At 41.4% G+C, this 18,365-nt stretch overlaps 1 protein-coding gene and 1 non-coding gene across 6 annotated transcripts in view; one reads left to right on the top strand and one right to left on the bottom strand.

Moving 5' to 3' along the window:
• Window positions 1–5,899: 5,899 nt before the first annotated feature.
• LOC114231139 (U7 small nuclear RNA) lies at window positions 5,900–5,962 on the bottom strand. Its single transcript, XR_003617115.1, has one exon. It is a non-coding gene; the product is annotated as a U7 small nuclear RNA (small nuclear RNA).
• Window positions 5,963–12,149: 6,187 nt separating this feature from the next.
• The window catches only part of ATG5 (autophagy related 5), a 122,778-nt gene continuing 116,562 nt past the window's right edge, over window positions 12,150–18,365 (top strand). For 2 of the 5 annotated variants that reach the window (XR_008557226.1, XM_008155160.3), the window contains exon 1: window positions 12,150–12,449. The gene's annotated coding sequence lies outside the window, so the exon portion shown is untranslated. Of the gene's footprint in view, window positions 12,450–12,519; window positions 12,543–12,782; window positions 12,805–18,076; window positions 18,172–18,365 lie in introns of those variants that run through there. The other 3 variants (XM_054722050.1, XM_054722051.1, XM_028139394.2) reach the window with 3 other exon arrangements.

The following is an 18,365-nucleotide window of genomic DNA, read 5'->3' as shown; positions in this document are numbered from 1 at the left end:
GTAATGATGGTATGATGCCAGGTGGGTACTAGAAATATCGGGGAACACTTTGTAAAGTATATGATTGTCTAACCACTATTCTGTAACTAATATAAAACCTGAAACCAATACAAAATAATGTTGAATGTAAAGAAATGAAAATTGGAGTGAAATTTTTATAAATTTCAAAGTTTAAATAAAAGCTGTAAAGGAAGGAAGGGGAGAATAAAAAGTGTTTTTCATTTTGCCACTTCATTAAAAAGACAGTTGTCTTTATGTGATGCTTTTATACTTTTCTAAGTCATTATCTCATTTTAATTTCCGGGCAACTTAAAGACAAGGTAAGTATTCCCTCCACTATTCAAAAAAAGGAAATCTTGGTGTCTGGTCCTAATGATTCAATCGTCAAGCCCTTATTGTAAAGCAGGGTTAGTAAAATTTTCTGTGCAGGGTCATATCTATACTAATAAAAGCCTTGGGGGTGATCAGGCCAGCAGGGGAGGGTATTTGGGGGCAATCAGGCCCGCAGAGGAGCAGTTAGGGGTCAATCAGGCAGGTAGGTGAGCGGTTAGGAGCCAGCAGTCCCGGATTGTGAGAAGAATGTCCAACTGCAGGATTAGGCCCGATTCCTGTGTGGAATCGGGCCTAATCCTGCAGTTGGACATCCCCCGAGGGGTCCCATATTAGAGAGGGTGCAAGCTGGGCTGAGGGACACCCTCCCCAGTGCACGAATTTCGTGCACCGGGCCCCTAGTACTATATAATTCTTCTAGATGAATGAGGACTTTGCAAGAGATAGCGTGATTATAATATGAAGAAATAGAAATAATATTTTGTCTTATTTACAATGCTTAAGTTGTATGAATTATGTATTGTTGACTTTTATTAATATTTGCCTTGTTCTGTTAAAGGATTTAAGCAGGCGAGTAAAATATAGATAATAGATAAGCAATGGGATGTGTAGGTTGATTTTCCTACTCAAAACATAGAATATAATTTAATACACTGTAGTAATAGCATTAAAAAGTAGCTTAAATGTTTAAGCAACCAGATTCAAACACTGCTCAGATTGCTAGTTATGGGTAATTTATATACGGGGAAATCTACCCCATTAGTTACTATATTTCGTATCCAGAGCAATCCATGTCAATGTGGGCTAATTGTTCTGACTAAATGGATCTATTTAATGTAAAAGTTAGTATAATTGCTTTTCCTCCTACTGAATTGACTTTGACTCTGATGTACCCATTACCTAAATTATTATATTCTAGATTCAAGCCCGTAGTACCAGATCTTAAATAGACTTGCATTTTATTTTATTTTTTCTTTATTGATTAAGGTATTACATATGTGTATTACTCCCCCGTTGCCCCCCCCCCTTTAATCCCCTCACCCCCCTGGTGTCTGTGTGCATTTGTTAGGCTTATATGCATGGATACAGTCCTTTGGTTGATCTCTCCCCCTTACCCCCACCCTCCCCTACCTTCCCTCTGAGGTTTGTTGGTCTGATCGATGCTTCTCTGTCTCTGGATCTGTTTTTGTTCATCAGTTTATGTTGTTCATTATATTCCACAAATGAGTGAGATCATGTGATATTATTCTTTCTCTGACTGACTTATTTCACTTAGCATATGCTCTCCAGTCCCATCCATGCTGTTGCAAATGGTAAGGATTCCTTCTTTTTTACTGTAGCATAGTATTCCATTGTGTAGATGTACCATGGTTTTTTAATCCACTCATCTGCTGATGGCCACTTAGGCTGTTTCCAAATCTTATATGGTAAATTGTGCTGCTATGAACATAGGGGTGAATATATCCTTTCTGACTGGTGTTTCTAGTTTCTTGGGATATATTCCTAGAAGTGGGATCACTGGGTCAAATGGGAGTTCAATTTTTAGTTTTTTGAGGAAACTCCATACTGTTCTCTACAGTGGCTGCACCAGTCTGCATTCCCACCAGCAGTGCATGAGAGTTCCTTTTTCTCCACATCCTGCCAGCACTTGTCATTTTTTGATTTATTGATGATAGCCATTCTGACAGGTGTGAGATGGTACTGAATTGTTGTTTTGATTTGCATCTCTCGGATGATTGGTAGACTTCCATTTTAAAAAGTAGAAGTAGAGAGAAACCAAGATGGCGGCATAGGTAAACACCTAAACTGCTGCCTCGCACAACAATTTCAAAACTACAACTAAAAGACAAAATGGACATCATCCAGAACCACAGGAAGGCTGGCTGAGTGGAAATTATACAACTAGAAGGAAAGAGAAAAGCACACTGAGACTTACAGGAGCTATGGAAGGCAGAGGTACGGAGGCGCAGGCGTGCGCACACGCGGAGAGGGCTGGCAACTGAGTACATGGCAGGCTTTCTCAATCAGGAGGGAGACAAAAGCTCTCGACTGCTCTGAACTCCAGTTCTGGGCGAGACTCTGGGAACCCAGACTCATACGGGGAGAAACTGGACTGTCTGGCAGCGGGCGAAACTCGAGGGTGGCTTTCTTTCAGAGGTTCTTGCAGTGATTACCATGGGACACTGAGAACCAGGGGCCTCTTAGGGAAGGGCTGACGGGAAGCCATCGCTGTTTGCCCCACCCTGTGATCCTGCCCCATGAAGCCATAGCTGTTTGCTCCACCATGAGACTCCGCCCCATCCAAGCTGAGTGCAGTGGCTTTTGCATATGAATGGCCTGGTCCTTTGAATTTTAAACTTACCTACAGCTGAGTCAGTGAGACCCAGAACATCTAAAAGAAGGCCCAAGGCCCCGCAGCAGCTTACATTGCTTCACAGCTGGGCCTCATCTGGGCACCTCCAAACCCCAAACAAAGAAGAGGAATCTGCAGATCTCTCCGTAGCTCCTGCTGGGTGGCCTCAGACAGAGATTAAATTAGCACCTTCTTAGAGATCCAAGAGCAGTGTACCCAGGGGTCAGAGTGGGACCATCCAGATTACAACTCCTCAGATCCATAAGGGACACACTCAGTGGGCAGACTCAGTGAGCACCAAAGCCCCACTGATGCAAGTCTTGTCTCATAAGGGTGTCTCCAGCACAGATATTCTCCCATCATAGACACAGATGATCCTCACAGCCAATTGGCCTGGAGGTCAATTCCTCCCAGTGATACCAACAACAATCAAGGCTTAACTACAACAAGACTGTGCACACAGCCCACAAAGGGGTGCACCAAGAGTGTCCACCTCAGGTAACTGGGGAGGCTGAGCCACTGGGCCCTATAGGACACCTAGCACACAAAGCCACTCTATCAACTCAGGGAAGCAGCCAAAATGCGGAGGCAAAAAAACAGGTCACAAATGAAAGAAATGGAGGAAAGCAAACAACTGGATATAGAGTTCAAAACCACAGTTATAAGGTTTTACAAGAATTTTCTAGAAAAGGCCAATAAATTTAGCGAGACCCTTGAGGATATGAAAAAGGACCAACTAGAAATTAAGCATACACTGACTGAAATAAAAAATAATATACAGAGATCCAACAGCAGACTAGAGGATCATAAGAATCAAGTCAAAGGTTTGAAATAAAAAGAAGCAAAAAACACCCAACCAGAAAAGCAAAAAGAAAAAAAAAATCCAAAAATATGAAGATAGTGTAAGGAGCCTCTGGGACAACTTCAAGCGTACCAACATCAGTATTATGGGAGTACCAGAAGAAGAGAGAGAGCAAGATACTGAAAATCTATTTAAAGAAATAATGACAGAAATAAAACTTCCTCCACCTGGTGAAAGAAATAGACTTACAAGTCCAGGAAGCGCACAGAACCCCAAACAAAAGAAATCCAAAGAGGACCACACCAAGACACATCATAATTAAAATGCCAAGAGCAAAAGACAAAGAGAGAATATTAAAAGCAGCAAGAGAAGAACAGTTAGTTACCTACCAGGGAGCACCCATATGACTGTCAGCTGATTTCTCAACAGAAATTATGCAGGCCAGACGGGAATGGCAAGAAATATTCAAAGTGATGAATAGCAAGAACCTACAACCAAGATTACTCTACCCAGCAAAGCTATCATTCAGAATTGAAGGTCAGATAAAGAGCTTCACAGATAAGAAAAAGCTAAAGGAGTTCATCACCATGAAACCAGTATTATATGAAATGCTGAAAGGTATTCTTTAAGAAGTGGAAGAAGAAGAAAAAAGTAAAGATAAAAATTATGAACAACAAATACATATCTATCAACAAGTGAATCTAAAAATCTAGTGAATAAAAACTCTGATGAACAGAATAAACTGGTGCATATAATAGAATCAGGGGCATAGAAAGGGAGTGGACTGACAATACTCAGGTGGAAAGGGGAGTGGGGGGTGCGGGAAGAGACTGGACAAAAATTGTACACCTATGGATGAGGACAGTGGTGGAGGGATAAGGGCAGAGGGTGGGGTGGGAACCGGGTGGAGGGGAGCTATGAGGGTAAAAAAGAGGAACAATTTTAATAATCTGCACAATAAAGATTTATTTTAAAAAAGTAGATGTAAATGAGGAGATTTTGTAGCAGACATGGCTATTTGTCCACCCCACTATCCTTTCCCCATTCTTCAAAACATTACTGTTGGAGAGTGGGAATTTTTGAGCATGCTTGCAGAGAGGTCATGGACTATGCCCCAGATGGAGATGTCAGTGCTGACACCAGGCCAGGCCTTGAGATATGGTCTCATGGACCCTTCCCAGCATGTAGCCTTCTTTCATAGAACACTGTCAGCTTTCTGAAGAAGAGGATGACCCTGTGAATAACATGGTCGTCATTGGCATGATCCTGACGTTGCTTGGGAAAAACTGTTTTGTCTTGGGTTACTTGTTCTGCAAAAACCGGATGTGGTTAATGTGCTTAAAAGCGGTCCTACACAAAGGGTCGCTGCTGCTCTCTGGTCTCCCTGCTTGGAGAATGGCAGAGCAGTCGCTGGGTCGTCTGGCCGCCCGGCCGCCCGGCTAATAAAGGCTCCCTAAATTTTAATTTGGTCTGGGCTCCAGTGGTCATTCACTCGCATCCGCTCCACAACAATTACCCTGATTATATTTGAGGTGAGAAATGTACCCAACTAAAAATACTTGATACCCTGTGTCTCTTCCAACAGGGAAAGGTCATTTGACACTATATTGACCAGTGGGAATACAGGTGCATGTCCCTGGGGAAGGTTTTCCTTCTTAAATACAATAGTAAACCTTTGAAAGGAAGAAGTCCTTGGTTTCCTTCCTTTACATCTTCTTTTCTTCTTCCCTCCTGGGTAATGAATGTTATGCCAAAGAAACCAAATTCATCTTATGGCCAAAAGGATGATGGGGCAGGAAGATAGAAGCATCCTGGGATAATATGCCATCATGGAGCCACTATCCAGCCCTAGACACCTACCTCTAGACTTCTTCTAATATGTACAATAATACTTCTCTTTTTTGGTTGACTATTCTGCTATCTGCAGTCAAAAACACAGACCCAAAATAGTTGCCAAAAAATGATGACTATTATATGTGAGATCTGGTAAATAGAAGACACTTTAGGAAAGCTTTAATTAATTAATAAATTAACATGAAAACAGGTGAGGGAATCCAATCACAAGGAGGTAAAAGCAATGATATGAAAATTAATAATATAACTATTAGTCATTATTATTATAGGTAATTTTTAAAAATATGTTTTTTATTGATTTTTAGAGGAACAGGGAAAGGGAGAGATAGAAACATCAATGATGAGAAAGAATCATTGATTGATTGCCTCCAGCATGTCTCCTACTGGGGTTTGAGCCTGAAACCTGGGCATGTGTCCTGACCAGGAATCGAATTGTGACCTCCTGATTCATGGGTCAATGCTCAACCACTGAGCCACACCAGCCAGGGTCAGATTTCTTTTATACATCGTTACTAGTTGCTCTTATTTATTTATTTGTTTATTTTATATTTTTTATTTTGGGGGGCTTTTCAATAAAGACAGGAAGACCTATTAGATAAATTCAAAAAGAGCTGTAAGCACTTAGTTGCTCTTTAAAAAAAATACATTACTTAAGTTACAGTTGATACTCAATATTATATTAGTTTCAGGTGTATAGCATTGTGGTTAGACATTTGTATAGTTTACAAAGTTGTCACTTCGTTAAGTCTAGTACCCATCTGGCACCATACATAATTATTATAGTATTATTGACTATATTTTCTATAATGTACTTTACATCCCCGTGACTATTTTGTTAACTACCAATTTGTACTTCATAATCCCTTCACCTTTTTCACCCAGCCCCTCCACCCTCCTCCCATCTGGCAATCATCAAAATGTTCTCTGCTAGTTGTTCTTGAAGCTAGGTTCCCATGGCAGTACATGGTTCTGTGACAGCCTATGAGGGACTATTGCAGTCATCTGCTTACTTATCAGTTCTCTGCCACACTGGAATGTGAGTTCCTTGAGGAAGGAATTATTTATGACTAGAGGGCTGGTGCATGAAATTCATGCAGGGGTAGGGTCCCTAGGCCTGGCTGGCCATCAGGGCCGATCAGGTTCCCCACCTCCCAGCCTTTCCGCCTCCTCCTTCCCTCGCTCCCTCAGCACCCTGCCACCGACACTGGTCCCCCGCCAAGTTCTGTGCCATCCCCTGGGTGGTCAGCAGATGTCATAGCCAGCGATTGAACTCCCGGTCTCCCGGTCGAACTCCCGAGGGGACAATTTGCATTTAGCCTTTTATTACATAGGATGCATCTTAGTATCTTGAGTGCCTTGCATAGCTTTGCACATAAAAGCCTATTAAGTGAATGAGCACACTACTCTGTGAGAACAGTGGGAAAGGGTAGGGGGAGGGGTGGTGGAGAAATTTACTTTATTGTATCTGTCTTCCAGGAATACAGAAATGTTATATTATGGTTAGTGGGTGAAAAGACTATCAGAAAACCTGCCTAGAATAAGGCAGTGAATAAAATCAGGTGCATAAATGGTGAATAGTAATGTGTGACCGGCAGAATATGAAAGGTTCCTATTTAATGTTGCCCTTTGCCTTAATGGCAATACAACCCAGATGAACTGTTTTTCTGTGGAGAAGATTAGATCATGGGCCAGAAGCAGTCTTGGAACCTGAGACCTGTGCAGAGTCAAGCTGCCTGAAGGTTACGTCTTCAGTCTCGCGATGGCTAGAAACAGAAGCAGTTACCGTGCAGCTAAACTTTCAAGACCTGTCACTAGCATGGGTCCTTTCTAAGATCACCTAATTTTGTATTTGTAAGTTATTTGTGAGTATAAGTGCTTTCTAAAGAGGACCTCCTAATTGTATGCATATTGAGACTCTGGTTGATACTAGAAAAATGTTCTAGAATTGTGCCCAGGACATAGTATGCTGTGCATGTGTTAGCTGTATAAATAAATTGTATTATATATGGTGAACGTCCTAACTTCCTGACATAGTATCTTACATTTTTGGAATAAAATCCACTTGTAACACCCTAGCATGAACATAAGTATTTCATCCATGCTTTTGATTATTTTGTATTCCTTTCCTAAAATATCTATACCTTTCTTTTTCCTCTCAGCCTCTTAAAATCATGCCAGTCCTTCAAAGCGTCTTAGAAACACAGTTACAGAGTTTCACTTGTAGTGTTTAGAAAAATATGAAGACTAAACCATGTCATGTTTGTGGCAGTGATAGCACTAAGGAAGAAAGATATGGGCTCACTGTATCATCAGATTGGGAGGTGAATGCGAAAAGGTACTGATTATAAAATGGGCTTTTCAAAAATTCAACAGTTATTCTATGACAGATTTTTTTTTATTAGATAAACCAAATACCTTAATTTTTTTAAAAAAACTCGGTTGTTCTAAACCATTTTGCTTATTTCTAAAATTTAGGGAGCCTTGAGGATCATACCATTCCTGGGATGGCAATTTTGACAATTAATATATGTGGGCAAATTATCCACAGAAAGGTCCCCCAATAGAGTTGTTGATAAAAGTCTGTATTAAATTTCAATTGGTATATTTTAAAGTAAAAAAGGAGAACTCATCTAAATATTCAGCTGTGTAATTGTATTTTTCATTAAAAAATTTTACATTGTATTTAGCCCCTAGCCTGTTTGGCTCAGTGGATAGAGTGTTGGCCTGTGGACGAGAGGGTCCCAGGTTCAATTCTGGTCAAGGGCACATGCCTGGTTGTGGGCTCGATCCTCAGTGGGGGACGTGCAGGAGGCAGCTAATCATTGTTTCTCTCTCATCATTGATGTTCTCTCTCTCTCTCTCTCTCTCTCTCTCTCTCTCTCTCTCTCTTTGTCTGTCTGTCTGTCTGTCTGTCTCTCTCTCTCTCCCCATTCCTCTCTGAAATCAATAAAAATATATTTCAAAAATAAACACACACACAAAAAAACCCACGTTGCACCCTGAAAGACATAACAGAAACTTAAATGCATGCTATTAGGTGAAAAAAGCCACTCTGCAAAGGCTACATACTTTATGCTTTCAACTATATGATTCTGGAAAAGGCAAAACTATGGAGACATAAAAGTATCAGTGGTTGCCAAGGTGTGGAAGCAGCCGGAGATGAATAGGCGGAGCACAGTGGGTTTCCAGGGCAGTGGAACCACTCTGGACGATTCTGGAATGGTGAATACATGACATCACAGATTTGGCTAAACTCATGGAATAGGAACTCTAAGGTAGACTATGGACTTTAGGTGATTACAAAGTGTCAATGTAGGTTCATCGATTGTAACAAATGATACAGTTCAGGATATGGTATGGAAAAGGTTATGTATGTGGAGATAGAGTGTATGGGAACTCTCCGACTTTCTGCCCAATTTTGCTGTGAACCTAAAACTGCTCTGAAAAATAAAGTTAATTAATAATATATATATTGCCCCTCTCTTAAGTTTAGCATTTAATTACTTAAAAAGTATGAGTTTTATTTTTGAAAAAGAATCCATGGAACTATGGGTTTTGAAACATAATAACATGTGGTCCATGCATAATATAGTAACCATTAATAAACTATGAAATGAAATGCTCTAAAAAAAAAGTGCTCTTTCAGTCATGACTTCTACTTCTTCTGAACTTTTATGACATTTTTTCTCCTGATCACTCTTTTTGTCCTGTCTTGCATTGTTGCTAAATCTCTGTGTAATATTCTGTTTTCCAGTCTAGGCTGTGCAGCTCTAAGGCAGAACTGTGACTTTGATTCCTGTATTTTCCCTACAGCTCTGGGGACAGGGCATTTCCAACAGAGGAACAGGGTAAGCCAGGGCACAGGGTGTGAGTGAGGTCAGACAGAGACCAGAGAGCCAGACAGGTGATGGGTGATGAAGCTGGTAAACTGGGTTAGGATTAGACCAAGAAATTTAGATTTTTTTTTTTTTATGTAGGCAGTGAGGATTGGTTTTAGTAAAACCAGGGCAGGGGCATAATTAGAACTGTGCTAAAGAAGATTGCTCTGGCAGCAGATTGCAAAATGGGTTGGTGAGAGGGAGAGGAGGCACAGAGTCTAATAAAGGACATAAAAACAACAGCTCCCATTTATTGAGAGTGCACTATGTGCCAAGAACTCTGATAAATGCTTCATGAGCATCATTCCACATAATCTTCACCACAAGTCTATGAAGCAGGTACTATCATTCTACTCATTTTACCTCAAGAAAAACGGTGAGGTGGAGACTTGGAGAAGTTACATAACAGCCAGGTTCTTGGGCCAGTGACCTGTTCAATCGCACAGTGCTTGATATAATGCTATGCTGTCGCCATCTTGAAATTCTTTTTCTTAACAAAGGGCCTCATTTTCATTTTGCACTGACCATGGCGAATTATGTAGTCAGTCTTGGTTGAATAATTTTGCCTGTGGCCACACAGGTAATGGAAGTCAGATACGGGGTTTAAGAGCCCATGTCTTCAGCTATGCTATGCTGCACCATCTTATGATTCAAGGGCAGAATGTGAAGGAGAGGAAAATGAATTTGAAAGAGATTTTATCAGTATTGAAAAGATTTAGGCCTGGCCAGTGTGCTCAGTGGTTGAGCATCATTCTATGAACCAGGAAGTCACAGTTCAATTCCTGGTCAGGACACATGCCTGGATTGCAGGCAGCCGATCCATGATTCTCTCTCATCACTGATGTTTCTGTTTCTCTCTCCCTCTCCCTTCCTCTCTAAAATTAATTTAAAAAAAATATTTTTTTTTTTTAAAGAAGAAAGGTTTAGAAAGTGGGTGTTGTTTTTTTGCCAAATTGAAATAATTTTGTATTGAGAACTTTTTTAGGCTTTCGCAAGATCTCTAGAGATGACCAGAGGTTTCCTATTGGGAAACATTGTTACTTCATTGAGGGTGCTGTTAACTGGACTTGCTGGGTGGGGAGCATTGAGCTTTATGTCTGGTGACAACAACGTATTATTGCAAGGATTTATTTTGCTGTTTCAAGAGTCAGGCTGTTAAAGGTTTTCACAAAAGACTTCCTCATAACTTTTATACTTCCCAGACTATTTTTCTTTTGTACTCATTGAAAAACAGATTGAAAACTGCCTGGTTTATTTGTCCCAGTTTTTTAATAAAAGCTTTTTATAGAAATACTAGAGGTCTGGTGCATGAAATTCGTGCACGGGTAGGGTCCCTAGGCCAAGCTGGCCATCAGGGCAGATTGGGGCTCTCCAGCTGCCTGCTGGGGCCTTCCTTCGTCCCACGCCGCCCCCTGGTGGTCAGCACACATCATGGAGAGCGATCAAACTCCCAATCTCCTGGTCAAACTCCCGAGGGGACACTTTGCATATTAGCCTTTTATATATATAGATATTCATATGGGAAGAGTCAAATAATCTAATTTTTAAAATTTTAAAATAATATTAATTTATTGGAATCAAAAAGTGAAACATAAATGAATATATATATATCTATAGGAGTGTATTAAAGCAATATGTCAAATAGTCTTTGGAAATATACTATTTGACATATTGCTTTAATACACTCCTATAGAATCCATTTGTGTAGACAGGAAGATAAAAAGTTCTGAGGAACTGTAATCCTATAGTCATATAACACAATATTTTCAATAGGAACCCACATTTCATCTGTAACAGTGATAGAATTATATATGGTACATGACATGGTAGTTATAGGGAACGTGTTCCAAATTGTGACCTTAAAATACATATTCAAATTTTCTTTGCTGTTAAGAGCTATTTTCACTTTACCAAGCATATAATATGTGACCTCAAGAAATGTTTAAATGACAATGACAACGTGAATAAAAATCTATCATTATAGCTAAAAAGGCCCTGGCCAGGTAGCTCAGTTGGTCAGAGCATCATTCAATACTTCAATATTTTGGGTTCCATCTCCAATCAGGGCACATACAAGAAGCAACCAGTGGATGCATAAATAAGTGGAACAACAAATCGATGTTTCTCTGTCTCTCAAAAAAATTTTTTTAAAAACATAAAAAAAAATGCTAGTCATGACTTCCTAACTTGATTTGATGACCCACCACCATTGGGTTATGATTTGCCGTTTGACAATTATTGGACTAGTCAACTTCCGAGAAGAGATGGTCTTTCAAAAAGAATCCTGTGGCTACAGCTAGGATTTACCTAATTTTTCCAATTATCAGGAACCTATTTTGGGTCTCAGCACAGTATTTACTTAACCATATTTTGGCAAGCTTAATTAAGAGAAAAACGTTAAATATCTGGTAAAGCTTCTGGATAGATCTAATTCAGACACTCTTTAGGAATAAGTTACCAATTGCTTATTTTCAGAAACAGGAAGCTATAGACGTACACTTGTGGGTGGACGGAAGGACTTGAGTATTCACATATTTTAGCCTTGTGTTAAATGCGGTCATTAACCTCTGCTGTGGCTGTGACAAAGTTTAGAAGAACAAAGAGAAAATAGATATAAAAACACTCCGAAAACCAGTGTCCTATTAAAATTATTCTGCGAAGGCAGGAGAGGGAGGCTGCCAGCAAGCTCCAGTGAGGCAGTGCCTCAGTATTTTTGAAACTCTCTGCTCTTACAGAACTGTCACGTTAACCTCCCAAACGGCGATGACTACGCGAAAGGCGCGAGGCTCCGTTCCAAGCGAGGAGCTGTGAACTTGCCAGGGCTTTGACCCCACACGCCTGCGCTCGCTCCGTCTGCGCATGCGCTAGCGCGGCTCCGGCCTCCTCTCCGGGCCGGGCTGAACTCCGAGGGCGGAGGGCGGAGGGCGGGCCACGTGGGGTCCCGTGACGTCATCTCCGGGCGCCCTGGGTAACCGGACTCGGGGTGGGCTTCCAGGGCTCCGCGGCGCTGCCGGTGGTATTTGCGGGATCGCGGAGGGCGGAAGTGCAGCAGGGGCTCGGCTCCGACCACCTCGCCGGTACTTTCTGCGGCTGCGCGGCCTCTGGGGACTCCGGGCTCGCGCGTCTCTGCGGGACTGTGTGTCAAGTAACCCTGCGCCGCCGGCGGGCCGGAGCCGGGGACCGATCGTCTTCGCCGGTGCGGAAAACCGGGAAGGAGGAGCCGGCGCTTCTGGTAGGGTGTTTGTCAGTGTGTGTATGTGTGTGTGTGTCCCCCGTCCCCCAGAATGAAGAAATGCCCGAAGGAGGAGGGCTGGGGAGATGCCAGGTAGGTGTGGTAGAAGGAGGGGCGAATGGCGGGCTAGCGGAGCGCTCCCTCGGACGGCGGCGGTGGTGAAGGTGGCTGCTCGCGGGGAGGTGGGGCTGGCCGGAGGGTGTAGCCTGTGCGCTCGCTCTCGGGGAATGCGTCTGTCTGTCCTTTGCTAAGCTAGGAAGCCCAGGCTCTAGAGTTTCGTTTAAAACCTGCACTTTTCGTGGAACAGTTGTTTAAATCAAACATTTCACAGGCAGTTCAATTCTGTCTGAATCCGGTGGGTATTTCCTCCAACTTACTTTCTCAACGGCATTCATTCAAGTCTCATTTTAATCAAAGCCATTTTCTGATGGCAGAGTATTCTCACGAACTTTAATTTATACTTTGGATTATTTTCAAGTCATACCTCAAGGACTTGAGGAACCTGGGGAAACTGGGTTGGTTCTAGATTTTTATTGGGCGGGGGAGGGGGGCACAGCAGGTCTTCATCAAGAATCAGAATCCAGACACCATCATACAGCACTGAACTTACAAGACCTTTCAGAATTCACTTGATAAATCTCAAGTTTTGAGGACCGTGGGAACTCTGATCTGAACTGAATTATTTGTGATTTCCATAGGAGTTGTTGGTTGAATTTTGAATTTGAAAGTAAAGATGTTGGGTTGAGTGTAGTAGTTGAGGGGAATTTCAGAATTTTGTACTAGATTTAAAGCTGTGCTTTGATTCTCAAATATGAGAATCAAATTCTCATATTTGATTAAAAGTGGGGGGAAATTAACAGGATAGTATTATATAGTTATAAGTTTTTAGAATAACGTGTGCACTTCGAGTGTAGGTTAGCTTTATCAGTTTAACAAATGAGTGCCTGTTATGAAACAGGCACTAAGCAAAAAGTAAACAAACAGAACAATGAACAAGACAATAAAAATCCCTGCCATCATGAAGTTCACCTTGGTGGGAGGAGGGAAGACAGTATAAAAATTAATTAAAATATATAGCATGTAGTGAGAAGTGCTAGAGAGAGAGAAATAAAGCAGTGAAGGGGAATGCTGGTGGTGTGCATAGGAAATTGCAGTGGTGGCCTTAGAAGAGACGATAGTTGGGCAGAGACCTGAAAGTGATGAAGAAGGGTGCAGTATGGATGTAGTGGAAAGAGCCATCAGAGCAACCACAACGTCCCTGAGGCAGCTAGTTTGGCTGGGACTGAGTGAGCAAGGGGCAAGAGAAGTAAATAATCAGGTCAGAATGGGGCCAAGTGGCATATGGCCTTGTAGGACTTTGTAAGAACTTTAGTTTTTACTTTGAATGAGAATAAACTGATCTGACTTGTGTTTAAAAGGATCTTTCTGATTGCTATGTTGTCTGCTTGCAGCAAGGGCAGAAACGAGACCTATTGGCTGTTGCATTTTCCTAGGTTAAAGGTCACGGTGACTTGGATGGGTGGTAATAGTGGAGGTGGTGACAAATGGCAGATTTTTTTTACTTGTGTCTGAGCTAGAGTCTTCAGATGTGAAGAGGAGTCAAGGATGACTCCAAAGTGTAGATAGAGCCTGATCACTAAATAATAGAACAATTAGCACTTAGTAATTTTGGGTAGACCACAGAGTAATAGGGAGAGCGGGGAGGAAGATCTGAAATCACTGTTTTGCAACATGTTAAATTTTCAAATGAAATGTCAATACATAGTTGTATGTATGAAACTGGAGTTCAGGATATAAATGTGGGAATTGTTACTGTATAAGTGATATTTAAAGCCATGAGAATCCTCCAAAGACATGGTTCAAGGACTGAGCCCTGGAGCCTTCAACTTTCCGAAGTAGGTGAGATTCTTCTAACTCCCCCAGGGTAGGGTGGGGCTACTCATTAAAATCCTTGTTGAGAACCCTTGATCTTGAGGAAAGGGGGCGGAGGGAGAGGATGTGTGGGTGGGAGGTTATCAACTAAAGACCTTGTATTTAATCCTGACAATAAGGTGCTGAAGACCTGGGGGGGGGGGGGGGGAGGGGGGGGGGAGGGGAAGGGCTGGGGCAGGCTGGAGAGGAGTCAATGGGGGGAAAAAGGGGACATATATAATATTTTAAACAATAAAAAAAATAATTAAAAAAAGAACCCCTGGTCTTTAGATAGCCAGGTCCTTAGCTGAGAAAGAGTGAGGAATGAGAGATGTGAAAATTTGAGGAAAACAGAGTTATGAAATGGTTATGTAGGACAGTGGGAGAATAAATGGACTAGGGAAGTGGAGGAACCATGCTCAGTACTTAGGGCCCACTTTTGAGGTTAGTTGTGAATTTAAAGAGAGATCAACCAGCATAGATTATTATTTTTAGATGTTTACAAATTTACTGCTGGTAGGCATTTGATATTTTAAGTAATTTCTAGGCAGTTGGGGATTTTGTCAGCAAAATAGCTTCGGGTAATTGGTTAGCCTTTCTTGGTTTGTAGTGTGAAAGGGACTGTTAATTGTTCATTATATTTTTGCCATATTCACTATGCTATTTGTTAAATGTTGTTGATTGGGCACCTGCTCTGTTCCAGGCCCTGAATTAGATCTAGAGAACACAGTCATCAAGAAGTAGCGCCTGCCCTTCAGAAGCTTACTTCTAGTAGACTGCCTTATGGGTTGGGATTTCTGTGCTTCCAAAATGTTGCTTACAAATTGGATGTATGATGATGATAGTGTAGTGTATGTATGAGAAGGAAAAGCATTTGTCTAAAATAATGAAATTTGATTAAAGTGTGATTGCAGTGGTTTGGGAAAGCATTTAAGTGGAAAAGTTTTTTAAGTAACTAGTATAACTTTTGGACTTATATATCCTCCTATATAATAAAAGGCTAATATGGAAATCAACTGAAAGGCAGAACGACCGGTTGCTATGATGTGCACTGACCATCAGGGGGCAAATGCTCAACACAGGAGCTGCCCCCTGGTGGTCAGTGCGCTCCCACAAGGGAAGTGCCACTCAGCCAGAAGCCTGATGACTGCCTCTGTGGCAGCACTAAGGATGTCCGGCAGTAGGATGTCCCCCGAGGGCTCCTGGACTGCAAGGGGCGCAGGCTGGGCTGAGGGCCCTCCCTTCCTTCTCCCCCCCCCCCCCCCCCCCCGTACATGAATTTCATGCACTGGGCCTCTAGTTTTATATATTTATGTGTACTTCCCAGTTGTTCAACAAAAATTTGAGAGCCTGCTATGTTCTAATTATGCTACTATTGTGGGTGCAAAGGTATCCAGTGTCTGCTCTCAAGGAACTCTCAGTTCCCTATAGGGAGAGGCAAGAGACAGCTAAGATGAACCTATCTGCAATGAATGATTATAACATGCTATTGTAGAAGTAATTAAATTGGAGGTTGCTTAGCTGACTTTTTTTTTTTAGGTGTTTAATCCATCATCTTTATTTAGAATTAGCTGACTCTTAAAAAAGATTGAGTGTGGCAAAAAGAGGAGAGAAAGGAAGCTCAAGTAGAGGGACCATGGAAGCACAAAGAAACCATCTATTAAATACTTTTCCATTTATTGAGTGGTAACCAGGTGCTAAACACCTAAGAGCCCTCTGACATTAGAAGTATCTTCCGTTTACAGATAGGAGGTTCAGAGATGTCAGATTTGTTGTCTTAAGGACACAGCGTATAGGTGGAAGTCAAGGTTTAAACCCATGTCAGTCTGATTTCAAACCCCTTAACTACCTACCTTACTCTATTGTCTGCTGTCAGCATCTAAATCTTCTCTGTCCTGTTCTTTGTTCCTCAGCCAGATTTTCACCAACTTCTATTCTTCCTTGGAAAGACCTCATATCTCTCTCTCATTGCACTGCTACCAGCCTAGGTCAGGCACTCATTATTATATGCCCTAGTTGCTGAGATTGCTTCCCGGCTATATTCTCTCTGACTTAGAATTTCCTTTTGTGCACTGCTACCAGTTGTTTTTATTTTATTACAAAACTTTACAGGTTCTCTAGGCTTATTGAATGAAATTTGAGAACTCAAAATATTCCATTTGGTATGCCTCATGATCTAGTCTCAGTTTACGTTTACAGATATGATGTTAAAAGAATAGTAATTTATTTCTCAGCACTTCCAATACCATGTCAAACACTATAGATTTTTTTTTTCAGAATAGCTTGGTAGACTTTATATAGGTAAGGAAATTGAGGCTTAGTGAAGTAAAGTGATTTGTCCAGGATCTATGTGTGATATTGACTTTTCACAATGTCATCTCTTTAATTATCTGCTTCTTCCAACCAAGAGTTTTCCTAAAATGTTAGCACATATACTGCTTCTGCTCATTTCCTGCCTTTGTCGATGCTAGTTTGCCATAAGTAAACTTATTCTCTTTGCCTGTCCATATTCTACCCATTCTTCAATTTCCTTATCTTTTAAAATTCTCCTCTGAACACTAAAGGATATATTAATATTTTATTTATTCCCTCCTCTCCTTTCTGAAAGTAACATTTCATTATAACCATGGACATTTAGGGGTTGGAAGCACACTGGCAATCAGTATGGTGTGGTGGAAAGAATATGACATTAGAAATCAGAGATAAAAAAAATCTTTATTATAAGCTTACTAGAGGCTCAGTGCACGAAATTCATGCACTTTGGGGGTAGCCATCGGCCTGGCCTGCGCCCTCTTGCAGTCGGACATCCCTAGCGCTGCCGTGGAGGCGGGAGAGGATCCCGCCACTGCCGCTGCATTTACCAGCCATGAGCCCAGCTTCTGGCTGAGTGGTGCTCCCCATGTGGGAGCGCACTGACCACCATGGGGCAGCTCCTGCGTTGAGCGTCTGCCCCCTGGTGGTCAGTGAGCATCATAGCGACTGGTCGTTCTGCTGTTTAGTTGATTTGCATATTAGCCTTTTATTATACAGGGTAAGTGCTATAGTAGAGGAAAATAAAGGTACAGTGAAGAAACAGGTTCTACCTGAATCATGCATTGAAGAAAGGGTATTTGAGCTGGATCCTGAAGGATGTCTAAGTTGAAAAGACAGTGGAGAAAGCTGCTTTAGGGTAAGGAACCACCAGCATGAGCATAGCCATGGAAAGGATATGAGAGTGCATGGTATGTTTAGTAGATTTGGATATATTACCTTCTGGGTAATACCTAAGGTTTTAAAAAGTTGTTACCACCATCATTATCATCTTGTATGCCCTTGGGCATATCAGATGATCAAATGTTTATTGACTTTATATTGAGGGTTATTAGCAATGTTCAATGCATAATTTTTAGTTATTTTCCTTTACTCTTCTAATTCTTGCTTACATTATACACATAATGCTTTTGATTATTCTTAGTTCTTAAAGTCTTTAGAACTTTTAAACATTTTTTGAGACATGGACTTGTTATGTAAATTATGATAGATACACTTTTAGTATTATAGGCATAGCTCTAAGTACTTTACTTGTATTAATTTAATTTTTATATATTTTATGTGGTAAGTGATGTTCTCATTTTACAGATGAGAAAACTGAGAGAAGTTACTTTGAGGTATCATAGTAAGTGCTGGAGCTAGGTTTTTTGTTGTTTTTAAAAAAATATATTTTATTGATTTCACAGAGAAGGAGAGGGATAGAGAGAAACGTCAATGCAAGAGAAACATCAATCAGCTGTCTCGTGCATGCCCCTTACTGCGGATCGAGCATGCAACCAAGGTACATGGCCTTAACCAGATCAAACCCGGGACCCTTCAGTCCCTGGGCCAATGCTTGATCCACTGAGCCAAACCAGTTAGGGCTGGAGCTAGGTTTTTTTTTCTCTCTCTTTTTTTTTTTTTTTTTACAGAGAGGAAGAGAGAGGGATAGAGAGCTAGAAACATCGATCAGCTGCCTCCTGCACACCCCCCACT

The sequence above is a fragment of the Eptesicus fuscus genome, chromosome 10 (genome assembly GCF_027574615.1).
Source record: "Eptesicus fuscus isolate TK198812 chromosome 10, DD_ASM_mEF_20220401, whole genome shotgun sequence".
Lineage (NCBI taxonomy): Eukaryota > Metazoa > Chordata > Mammalia > Chiroptera > Vespertilionidae > Eptesicus > Eptesicus fuscus.
Note: the sequence above shows the minus strand (reverse complement) of the source record. Positions and strands in the feature narration are given on the sequence as shown.